This window comes from Passer domesticus, chromosome 9 (assembly GCF_036417665.1).
Source record: "Passer domesticus isolate bPasDom1 chromosome 9, bPasDom1.hap1, whole genome shotgun sequence".
In the NCBI taxonomy this organism is placed as follows: Eukaryota; Metazoa; Chordata; class Aves; order Passeriformes; family Passeridae; genus Passer; species Passer domesticus.
Window position 1 is genome coordinate 36205156 of NC_087482.1, and position 10968 is coordinate 36216123.

General features: G+C 43.3%; 1 long non-coding RNA gene across 2 annotated transcripts; it reads right to left on the bottom strand.

Moving 5' to 3' along the window:
* Nucleotides 1-3952: 3952 nt before the first annotated feature.
* Nucleotides 3953-6834, bottom strand: LOC135307372 (uncharacterized). Of its 2 annotated transcripts, none has more exons than XR_010368076.1 (3): nucleotides 6629-6834; nucleotides 6474-6535; nucleotides 3953-4197 (listed from the first exon to the last, which is right to left on the bottom strand). It is a non-coding gene; the product is annotated as an uncharacterized LOC135307372 (long non-coding RNA). The 2 variants fall into 2 exon arrangements; XR_010368075.1 differs by having other exon boundaries at nucleotides 3953-4200.
* Between the last annotated feature and the right edge of the window lie 4134 nt (nucleotides 6835-10968).

Here is a 10968-nt window from a genome sequence, read left to right on the forward strand (position 1 = left end):
AGCTCTGCCCCATCCTGACCTGGGAACACTGAGGGTGAAACAGGTCTTCAGGCAGTTCCTGAAGCAGACATTGATGGCTTTTTTATATTCAGTGGGGCAGGTGATAGAACACCCATCCAAAATGCCACTTTCCCCCCTCAGTGCATCAGCCAAGACAGACATCTGGAAGGAAAACTTGGGTCTGTGTTCAGATTTCACCAACAGCTCTGTGTAATGCAGCATGTAATGCAATTACCACCCACCTTTAATATGCTTTAATACAGCAGGCTGTGTGAAATCTAGGTCCATTTTTAGTACAGTTTGGGTTTCTCTTCAGTGACAAGCACATGAGGATGCAAAAGCTGCCACTGAACATCACCTTTCTGTCCATGTTGGCTGGGGAAGATGAAGCTGTGGCTTCATCCTCAGCATAAAGCCTTGAACTTGCAAAACCGCATTATGTTCAGGTGAGACAAATGTCTCTTTGGAGAGAGAGGAAGAGTTTTTTTCTGAGTGATTTTTGTTATGCCCTTACTCTTCTGCTTCCATCTGATTACAGCCAGGATATTGCCAAGTTTTCCAGACCACTATTTTTAATTCTCTCTCCCCTGCAACTCTCTGACTCCGTTGACCTGCTGCCATAATGGGCTTACAGGGAAAAGCAATTGTGGGAACTCTGGGCCTTTCTGCTTTGTGAAGGACAGGACTATCTCTGGGCTGCCATTCATCCCATCAGGCAGAGCCCAGGGAAAGCACAATTTGCTGCAAGCCGATAGCAGCACGCTGACACTCAGCAGGATGGGAACGTGCTCCAGCCTGACAAGGAACAGCCACACATCCCATTAAAGGGAAAAAGGGGACAGGGAGGGGAGAGGGAAAGAGGTAGGGAAAGGGAGAAAAAGAAAAAAAAAAAGAAGGAATTGTTAGCTGTTCAGAAAATGCCCTGTAATTTGGGTGTCAGTACTAAAATGTTAGGTCAGATGTTTTGATTGAATGTCAGTAGGAATTGTATGCTGGAGAGTCATGCTTCCCATTTTACTGACAGAGCAAACTAATGGGAGAATATTCCAAAGTGACTGATTTTTGTGCCAAGACTCTTTTACTGATATCTCAAAGTAGCGCAGGAAATGCCATTGCATGAATAAACACATTTTTCTCAAGTTATTTAAATAAATATATGTACTTTGAAAAAAATTTAAAGTAAACTCAAATTCAGCTGGAAGAACAGCTGAGTTGCTGCAGCCCACCAGCCAGAGCTGCCAAGTAATAAAATAAGTAAGTGTCTTTTTTATTCTATTTCTTTTCTTTTCTTTTTTTTTTAACTCTCCCAGTGAGATCAACTTGATGATCTTCCCTCTACAGCCCATATCTCCTTGGAAGAACAGTGCTGTTAATTTGCTCTCTCACATGACTGGATGTAATACACTTCTATAACCTTTTAACATTTTGCTGCTTGCGTGGCATACCTGTGTCTTACTTATTGTTCATCAAATTATGCAGGGAACTCAGAGCTCTGCTTAGATGTCTTAAATACATCTGCATCAAAAATATGATTCTGTAATCCCGGCAGCAGAAAATCATTATCACAGCCTCATCTGCATATTAGGATTCATTCTCCCAGCCTGAGAATGCAGCACTGAAATAGCCAAGCATAAAAGAGATGGAGAATTTTCCTCAGGTGGTGCCTCATAAATCATCAGTTTCCTATTTACAGAATTTTTTCCTCTGGATTTCCATCTATTTATTTATTTATCACTTTCCAGAATACAGAGTAATTAATATTATCTTCTCTGCAGACAGGAAAAAAAAAAGAAAGGAAAAAAGAAGCTGTGTTGCCTGAGCACATTTACCAAGTCTCTCCATTTGAGCTTGTGGGGATAGGCAAGTTGTGGAGCTGGAAGAGAATGGTTTAGGTTTTGGCCAAGAAGTTCTGAGTTCTGGACATGGCTCCTACCTCTGCTCCATATGCCCTGGGCAACCTCGAGCAAATTCATCAAACCATCAGGACAGCTCAAATGTCTCTGATTTTCAGTGGGCCACACTCCTCACTTTGGGCACTGGCTCCTAAATGCAGATGGCTGGTTTAGAAGTCTTTACCTTTTATCTCTCTGTGCTTTCCCCTCTAATCCTGAGACTGTGTGAGTGTGCTCTGGGCTTTGCGTTTCATAAAAGAAGGAGAAATTGCATCCTCAAGTGTTTCATAGCTGGAAACAAAAATAAGTATTTCCCCAACCTGCTGGTGGTTTCCAGTGGCTGTGCTCATGGGTGTCCAATGTGAGAAAATTAAGGTGATCTGATTTAGGGACAGTAGATTTTCAGCACTTTGGTAAAGCTGAATGCCAAAAAAATTTCAGCTGGTGATTGAAATTGTAAGCCAAAGCTTTTTACTTGCAAATCTCCTGTTCAATTCTGGCTCAGGCAAGCAGGCACTGGGAGTTGTTCCTGTCTGACAGTTGCATCAGTGGCATCTGGAAAATGAGCTGCTAAGTTTCAGCTTCATTTCTAGTGAATACATAACTAAAAACCCATTCAGTGCATACATCCTGGTACCTACCAACCACAATTGCCTATGAATCATCAGGGATGCGCTTGTACAAACGATGCTACCACAAACAAATGGTGGTGATTGCATCATTCTTGCCTCAGCACAGAAATCAGACACTAAATCATAAAACCCATTTTATTTCTTGAGGCCAAGAGCACAGAAGGAGAGGAAACTGGCCCAGTTTTTGGAATCCAGAGCTCGATAGGTTTATCAAGCCTATGAGCTTCTCCTGAAATATTGCTGAGAAATGCTTTGTGGACTGACAGAGGCAATGGCCTCAAGGGAAGGCAAGGAGAGCAAATTAATTATAATGTTGAAGTTAAACTGGAACAAAAGTAAGTGGAGGCAGAGCCAACTGTGAGTCCAATGAACCTCTCTAAAGCAGGAATTTTCCAGCAATTAATAGGGACTGTACCCTGATAAAGGTTACCTTGTCACTGCTAACACCATGTGATTTTCCCCCTATACCCATATCTATATCGTTTGTCAGGAATGAACTTTAATAAGATTGTGCTGTCAGAACTCATCATCAGAGTGACCACACACATAGTACAGTAGATGCAGTGCAAAGACATGCTTTGATTTTCTCCTCTGAGGTGCCAAACTAGTTTCAAATATGCATTAGAGCCACTGGCACCAAGACAAGTCACGCAACACCACGGCAGGACTCCCCTCAGGAGCCTTCACTCAGAACAGCAAGGAGAGGTGCAAAGACAGGCTGGTAAGAGGTGAGATGCACAGATTCTGGCCCCAGCTCTGCTAACAGCTTTTGATAACTGTCAGGCAGGCTGGGTCATGATTTTTCCAATAGTGCAGTTTTATGTGTGAAAATGCCCACACAACTGGATCCTCAGCTCGGCCAAAAATTGCAGTGGTGGAGCATAATGAGGTGGGGGATCCCTATCAAGCCTACACCTGCACTGGGGTGTGCAACCTAGCTAAAAAATTACACCTCTACATTTAGAGTCATAAATGATCACATGAATGGATGAATCTTATACCTTTTATCCCCCTGAGTCTTCATGTTCTTTTCTATCTCCTTCTCCCTACAGATATTTAGAAAATGGACAGGATACTTAGCTACTTCACCAGATTACCTTTGAAAATGAATTAATGCTTGTAAAGAGCTCTGTGATTCTTGGAAGGTGCCATAGGCACAGAGATTATAATTAAACTGCTAAGCAGTGCAGCTGGATTTACTCAGAGTGCTGCCAACAACTGTGTGCTATGCTTTCAAGCAGAGCAAAACACACTTCCAACCAAAGGGACAGACACGACATTTGTGCCCTCAAGGGCTGTTTGGAACAAGAGCAACCAGCAAACTTCATCAAGTTTAGAAGGCTGTTTGAGGAAACAGAAAACTCTTTAGTAGTTCTTTGGGGCCACGAGCGCACTGAAAGCCACCTCCCATGACCCATCACAACAATATTGGGTGGAGGTGAATATTGTTGTTTTATTCAGCACAGGAGACTGAACTGAATCCTCACTCTGCTCTGTGATGGAAGAGCTCAGTGAGGCCATTTTAGCTTCTTTGAGACTCTGGGTAAGCTGGCTCTGTTCTACCTTCCAAACATGATTTTTCATGAGGTCTCCTCCAGCAGGCTGGGTAAGAGGTGCCACTTGCAAGTCTTCAGAATTGCGTCCTGAGTCTCAGCCATCCAAAGTAATTTTGGCTGCTATGGAAAGGTGCAGTCACAAATGTTTGCAGCCCTGATCTACCACCCCCAAATAATAATGTATGAGGTCAAGTGGCCACCAAAGGATTAAGCAAATCATCTTCCTGACGTTCTTTCTACAGTCAGTTAAGCACATTATTATGATCTGAATTATCTGAATTAATGTTTGGATCTGTGGAGAGGTAAAGCCTGAAAATACCTTTAGTGTGACCACTTTAACTCAAGGGATGTTCATTACAGCCCAGCCTGCAAAAGCCCAAGGTGAAGAGAGTCATGTAAACAGCCACAGTGATGGTCATGGCATTGGCATGACAAGCCTGCTCTGATGCTCATTCCTTCTCCTCTACTCTAACCATACTCTTAATTGTTCCCAGTTTTTCCTCCACGCATTCTTAGTTCCTATAGGGAGGAGAGGATCACTGTTGGGTGCTCAGCACTTACTGCCACTGAGGCTTTAGATTAGTCAGGGATATAGATACTATAGGAGCCTCCAAAGCATTCATGCATTGCAGTGGTAATACAGGGTGGAGGAAGTGATAATATCTGTCAGACTCTTGTTTATTAACCATTTTATAATCACAATACATGCAATTACAGTTTGACAAGACACTGCCAATGTGAACAACATCTGGAAGTGTACTGGGGTCTTCAGAATGAGTACAGTTTTATTTGCATTATTTGCTTCTGCTGAGAGTGGCAGTAAACCGTAGTTAATAAAGGAAAGCCAGCTTTTATGGGCTAGGAAGACTGTAAATATATGCAAAATGGTTTGTTGAATCTAGCAGTGGGGTGCCATAAGAGGCTTCATAAAGCAGGGATAGAGTTTAGAATCATTCTTTTAGGGCTGGGTGTGATGCAGAATAAATCTCTCTTGAGTCTACTTACTGACAGCCCCAGTTCAGATGGTGTACACACAGGCAGTGTTTCTTTCTCTGCAGAGTTCCTGTTAATCACTGTTAATGCCAGTCATCAGATCACTAATCATTTGAAACAAGAAGCTGCAGATATTAAGACAGAGATTCAGAACAAGATAAATAGCACAGATCTCTCCAGGGGCAGGAAGAAGGTCTGAGCCCACTGATGCTGCCTGGTACAGCATGAGGCTGCTTGCCTTCCTAATCTTTATTAGGATAGGAGCTACTCTACCCTGGCACAGAGAAGGAAGCAGGAGGCTTGAGAAACCTTCCATGGACTCATGGATCCAGGGGTAGATGTGGCCACACCCTGACCATGTCTGTCTGCATAAACCTCCCCCATGGCTATGCCCTACCAGACCCAAAGCCCACGTGTTTTGCAGCAGTTTGGCTATCAAGGTGCAAATGCCCATAGCCACACATGGAATCAGCAGCCTGATGGGAAACAAGGATTTCCTAAGTCCCACATCACTCTTCTGGCCCAACCTGATTCTTTCTGTTGACTATACAAACCCGAGAGCTGAAGCAACACCATTTTCTCTTGCCGCTGGGGAGGGTTTAAGAGCAGCTGCACGAGCAGAAACTGGTTCTGCTGATGGCCACTCGTGTCTCAGTTTATCACTTGTGGTCCTGGAAACATGTCCTGAGTTGTCTGAAACAATTCATTTTTCTGCTCAGAGCAAAGGCAGTGAAAAGGTTATGCCACTGCGGTGCAAATTTTCCTTGTAAATCAGATTCAGAAGTCAATGCCTGGCAGCCACCTCCTCTGACACTGCTGAAATCCTGAACCAAGGGCATGTGCCTGCAGATGTCAACATGTGGATTTACATGGCAGCCTGGGATGTGGGTCTCTGGCTGAATTTGCATGTACTACCAGTGTCAGCTTCACCTCACCTGACAATGGCATTTGGTGTCCTTGGCATGAGGCATCTTGTGGTACAGGATCTGCCATTTTAACACAGGCTCACCTCAGAGGGCTTGGAAGGAGGGAGGCAGCAGCAAAAATGCAGGACCCAGGGCCTCTCAAAGGCAGGATTTGACAAGATAACAAGCAACAAAACTGGATGTGCAGGGGAAGAGGAGGGGAGGAGGCAGAATAGACTTGTGGCTTGATCTTGCCCAGAGCTGATTTCAACAGACTCCATGGGGGTCAGGACTATTCCGTACTTAACAGTGGGAGTGCAGGTAATTGAGAGATTGAACCTTACAGGGGACCATGACTTGCCGAAGGGGAAGTCAAATAACATCAAAGCAATCAAAGGAATTCTTCAGGAATTACTGAATGAAATTCTGTGGCTCAAAGAGGACCTTAGGCTAGATTAATTACAATTGGTGCCTGTAGAGCTAAAATCTACTCACAAGTAATGTCCATTTCGATTTTGTTCTTGCTCCCAAGATTTTGTCTTGAAATCCAGATCAGACTGAAGCAAAATGGGGAACAAGACAATGAGAAGGAGCAGTGCCACGTGATGTTTTTAGAAGAAAATCTGTCTGGAGACAGGCTGTGTGAATACCTTTGGAGCAGATGGGTGAGGGCAAAGTTCTGCTTGCCTTCAGTGAATAAATGGAGACAGAGCCAAGCAGGCTGGTGAGATGGCCCCACAAAGCCTGCCTGGGTGTAAACAAGCCCAGAGGTACCTGCATAAACAGATTCAGTCTTGCTAAATTCCTTAGCACAGCCCAGAGACCCAACACAACCACCAGTGGGGCTGGTTCCAGATCTGTCTCTGCTGTACATAACAGTACAGACCAACATCACAGGCATTACCTCACCAACCACAGAACAACTGTGGCCCCCCAGGTCTCCCCATCAGATTACATCCCAAGCAGAAGGCAATTGTGAAATTCTGCAGCTCTGCAAACACTTATTTAACTAGTGATGAAGGACAAGGTGTGCACATCAGCACTCCTCAGGCAAAAGCACAGTTCAGATCTTGCCTTCAAGACCACTTTGCAGCATAGCCCTGAACCTTTCAAGTCCTATCTGAGCTGAGGAATCTCCACTGTTATTCTGAGTATCTCTTTGGGGTTGTGCTGGTAAATGCTTCATTGGATTGGCAGTGATTCAATGAATTGTTTAATCTTTCTCAATCGATTCACAGAGGAAAGGATGGAGAGAGCAATTTTTTTTTAATCTCCTTTTTCTCTAAGCTTCTTTAAGAGTGAGTTCCCTCCTCTCTCCCCACTTCCAGCACTCAGCTGCACTCACATGCACACACTCACCCTGGACCCCAGCACCAGCTTCCCCTGGTACAGACTGGGTTCTGTATCACTGCTGGTGGATAACATCTCTGAACAAAAACTTGTGGGAGATGGTGACAAATTATTTGCTTTCATTTTGGGTTAAGTGCAAGCCAATGAGCTGCTATGTTAACTTTAGGAGCTCAAGTTCCTCCGTATCTTCCCCAACTGCCAGCCAAAAAAACCTTGCAAGCATTTGCGCAATATCAAGGTTGCTTCTCCAGATGGCTAAAGCAGTCCTGCGTGTTTCTTTTTAAAAGTTCCCAACTGTTGCTGTCCATTTCCTAACACCATGCTGCAGAGCGGCATGTAAACCTCAGCCCCTCTGAAGATAAAAGTTTTGCTCTGTGTTGGGTGCAGTTTACACACACTTGCATCGTCCTAATGAAGTTAATATCCACAGCTTGGGTGTCTGCAGCTTACTGGGAACATTCTCCTCAATTAAATCCTTATGCAGGCAAATAAGAAATTCTGCATCTCTCCATTTCAAAAGCAGAAGGTGAAGCAAGCCCTCAAAGTCTTGTTCAGGAGCCTCATGAAGTGGTCAGACTTCCTGGAGGGGCTGAGTACCTGGCAAGTCTGATGTAGTATCAAGGGCTGGGAATTACAGAATTCTGCTGAAGCGTGGTTTGTATTAGACCTACAGAGAGGTCTCTTCAGCCTGTCAGCACATGGGGAAGCCAAGTCTGTACTCCAAGGCACTGTATAAATCTTCCATCTGCCAAAATTCAGTAGTATTGGATCCAGAGCTCAGGTTTAGCTTTATTCCAGAATACACGCACAAATGTAACATCAGTAGGTAAATAAACCATCCTGATGGGAAAATACTCATCATTTTACCCTTCTAGGAGAACAAAGAATTTTTCTTCTTGCTGAGCTATTAGAAAATTGGCTTAATGGAACTACTAATTAAGCTAGTGGTTTTTTTCTGAATCATCAGCTACATTGTAATTTCTACCAGACAAAAGGGCCCCATGGTTCATCTGGTGAGGCCAGAGAAAGGATATTGAAAATTATTGTTGTTATTTTATGACAATCTCTCTCCCGCATGCTGTTTGACCCCTTCCTGTGTAGTTTCTCTGATTCCCTCCTGCATTCCTAAGCTTGGAAGTCATGGCATGGGTACTATCTTAAAGCTGTTTTATAAATGGGAAAGATATATAAGTAAAATAAAACATTAAAAAATTAGGAACTACTTTTATTATAAGCACCAGATCCATCATTACAGATGCTATTCTGTTTTACTTACACTATATATGTGTAAGTAAATAGTCTCCCTCAGGTGGACTAACAATGATTCTTCAAGTCCCCTCCTAGAGACACTTAGGATATTTATGATGAACGAGCTTCCAAGACCTCGGATATTTAATTTGCAGCTACCATGCTTAGTGATGATTAAGATCCCTTTGTTTTTACAGCGTTTCTTAAATAAAGTGCAAACACATCCTGTCCAACTTCATTAAAGAGTGAGACACATGGGAATGCTAGTGGAATTGCTAAGAAAGATACTGAGACTGGCCAGGCACAGAGTAAATGCACATGATCACACTTATACACACCTATGCATGTGTTTGTGCATGTGCAAACAATGCACCTTTCACTGATATAGATGGATAGGCAGCTATATGTACTCCTTCTGCCTGGCCTTGACTGCAAGTTGTCTTAATGTCTGGGGATTGCCACTAAAATACCAGCTTGATTTCCCACCAGGAAACATGGAGGAAATTAATCAATCTGTCTGGGTACTCAATGAATATAATTCCCTGTTCACAACTGATGAATCCAACAGATAGGCCTAAGCAAACAGTACCTGCTGGGAAGTCACATGAGATCTGGAAGAGGAACAGAATAATTGGCAAGAAGAAAGCCCAGTCCACAAATAGTTCCTTCCCAGCATAACCCCCCCTGAAGGACCAGCTGGGTTTGTTCCTCCTGTGATTGCACCACACAGAAGTTCACTGAGTTATATGGGGGTTTTAGAGAAGATTATTGCACTGCAGCTTGAAGCAAAAGATTTCAATTCATACATGGGAATCCAGACGCTCTCCTCATCAGACACTTCTTTTAGCTCCTTCCCCCAACTTCCATTCCTATAGGATCCTATAACAATGCCTATCAGAAATCCCAGAAGTTTATTCAAAGCTCTATTTTTCCTCATTCCTTGGCTCACCACTTCCGTTCTCTGTCTGCAAGCTGCAGATCACATGAAGATTCCCCAGGCTTTTCATAACACAATTTTATATTCTGTATTTCCTTGACTGTACAATGTAGCTGACTTTAGCAGAAATTGCCCCAAAATGTTGCAGACCGTGAAATGTGAATTTCCCTGTGAAGTGACTGTCTATTCAATCTCCTCACTTCTCACCAGATATCAAGGCAATACTTTTATCCTTCTTGTTTTCTGCTCCTCAAGTGCTCTCCAGATACAGCTGATCTTTTCTCCTAAGCTTCAGTTCACCAGACAAATATCTATATACATTACACACATCCACACATCTATATACAGCGGTAAGAATTAGCAAATAACTAAATAAACAAACAGAAAAACCTGTTACACACTACAACTGCTTCATGAATTTATAACATATGGTGGCAAAGCACTATAAAAACTGTAAACTACAAAGAGGGTTACACAGCCCCGTTCATTTATCATGTTACAATGAGTAATTTGTGCACTAGGCAGGAAGGAGAAAACCCACACCACTGGAGTGTGAATATGTATTTCTGAGGCTCACACTAGAGAGCCTTTTATAAAACACACACATGATTTGAATTCCAAAGCAAAAGCACTGAGAGGCAGTGCATGGGCTAATATTGTCATACTGGTGTATGCAGAGCTTAGGAAGAATGGGCACTAGCTGACCTCCTTTACTGATAAGAGTACTTCCAAACACTCCATGTTTCTGCACAGTTCAGAGTCTGTCCATTTAGAAGCTGAGCTCTAGACCACAGCTATAAAACTTGTCCTTGGTGTTGTTACAAAAATGGCAAGGTGGTGCTCGAAGAAACCATGTCTGGGTGCTCCTTCTTCTGATTCTGATCAAGTTTCCCTCATTTTTGCCTCCCTTCACATGTCTGGCAGGGGTTATCTTGAACCACATTCCCAGCTGGGTCCATATACTCACGGCCCAAGCTGTGTTTCATACCCAAATCCACATATTCTGTATGGACAAAACAAGACCAGTGAAGTTAAGCACTGCATTTCCCTAGAGGGCCTCTGACCACTGCAGTGTCTCACAATAAATCCCCTCGATTTTCCAGATAGCACAGAGCCTCGTAATTCACATCTACCTGCTCCTGATCTGACATTTCATATTTTTCATTTCCAGCTGGCAAAGAGCTTTTATGAAACACATAACACGTGCCACATGCTCTGTCCTGGAAATGGATTCATTTTCCCAGTGGGGCCAGCAAATGATGTAGGCTGTGTCCCAGTTGTCATGTCCCAGTGCAAATGGTTAAGATCTTCTTTTTATCTTAGCAAATGCCCCATGGAAGCTTGAGCTGGGTTTGGGCCCTTGGGTCATTGCTAAGCAGTTTCTCTTTCATCCTTTTCAGCACCAGCAGACATAGCTTGAAACATGTATACAAGATGCAGCTTTACAGCATCCCT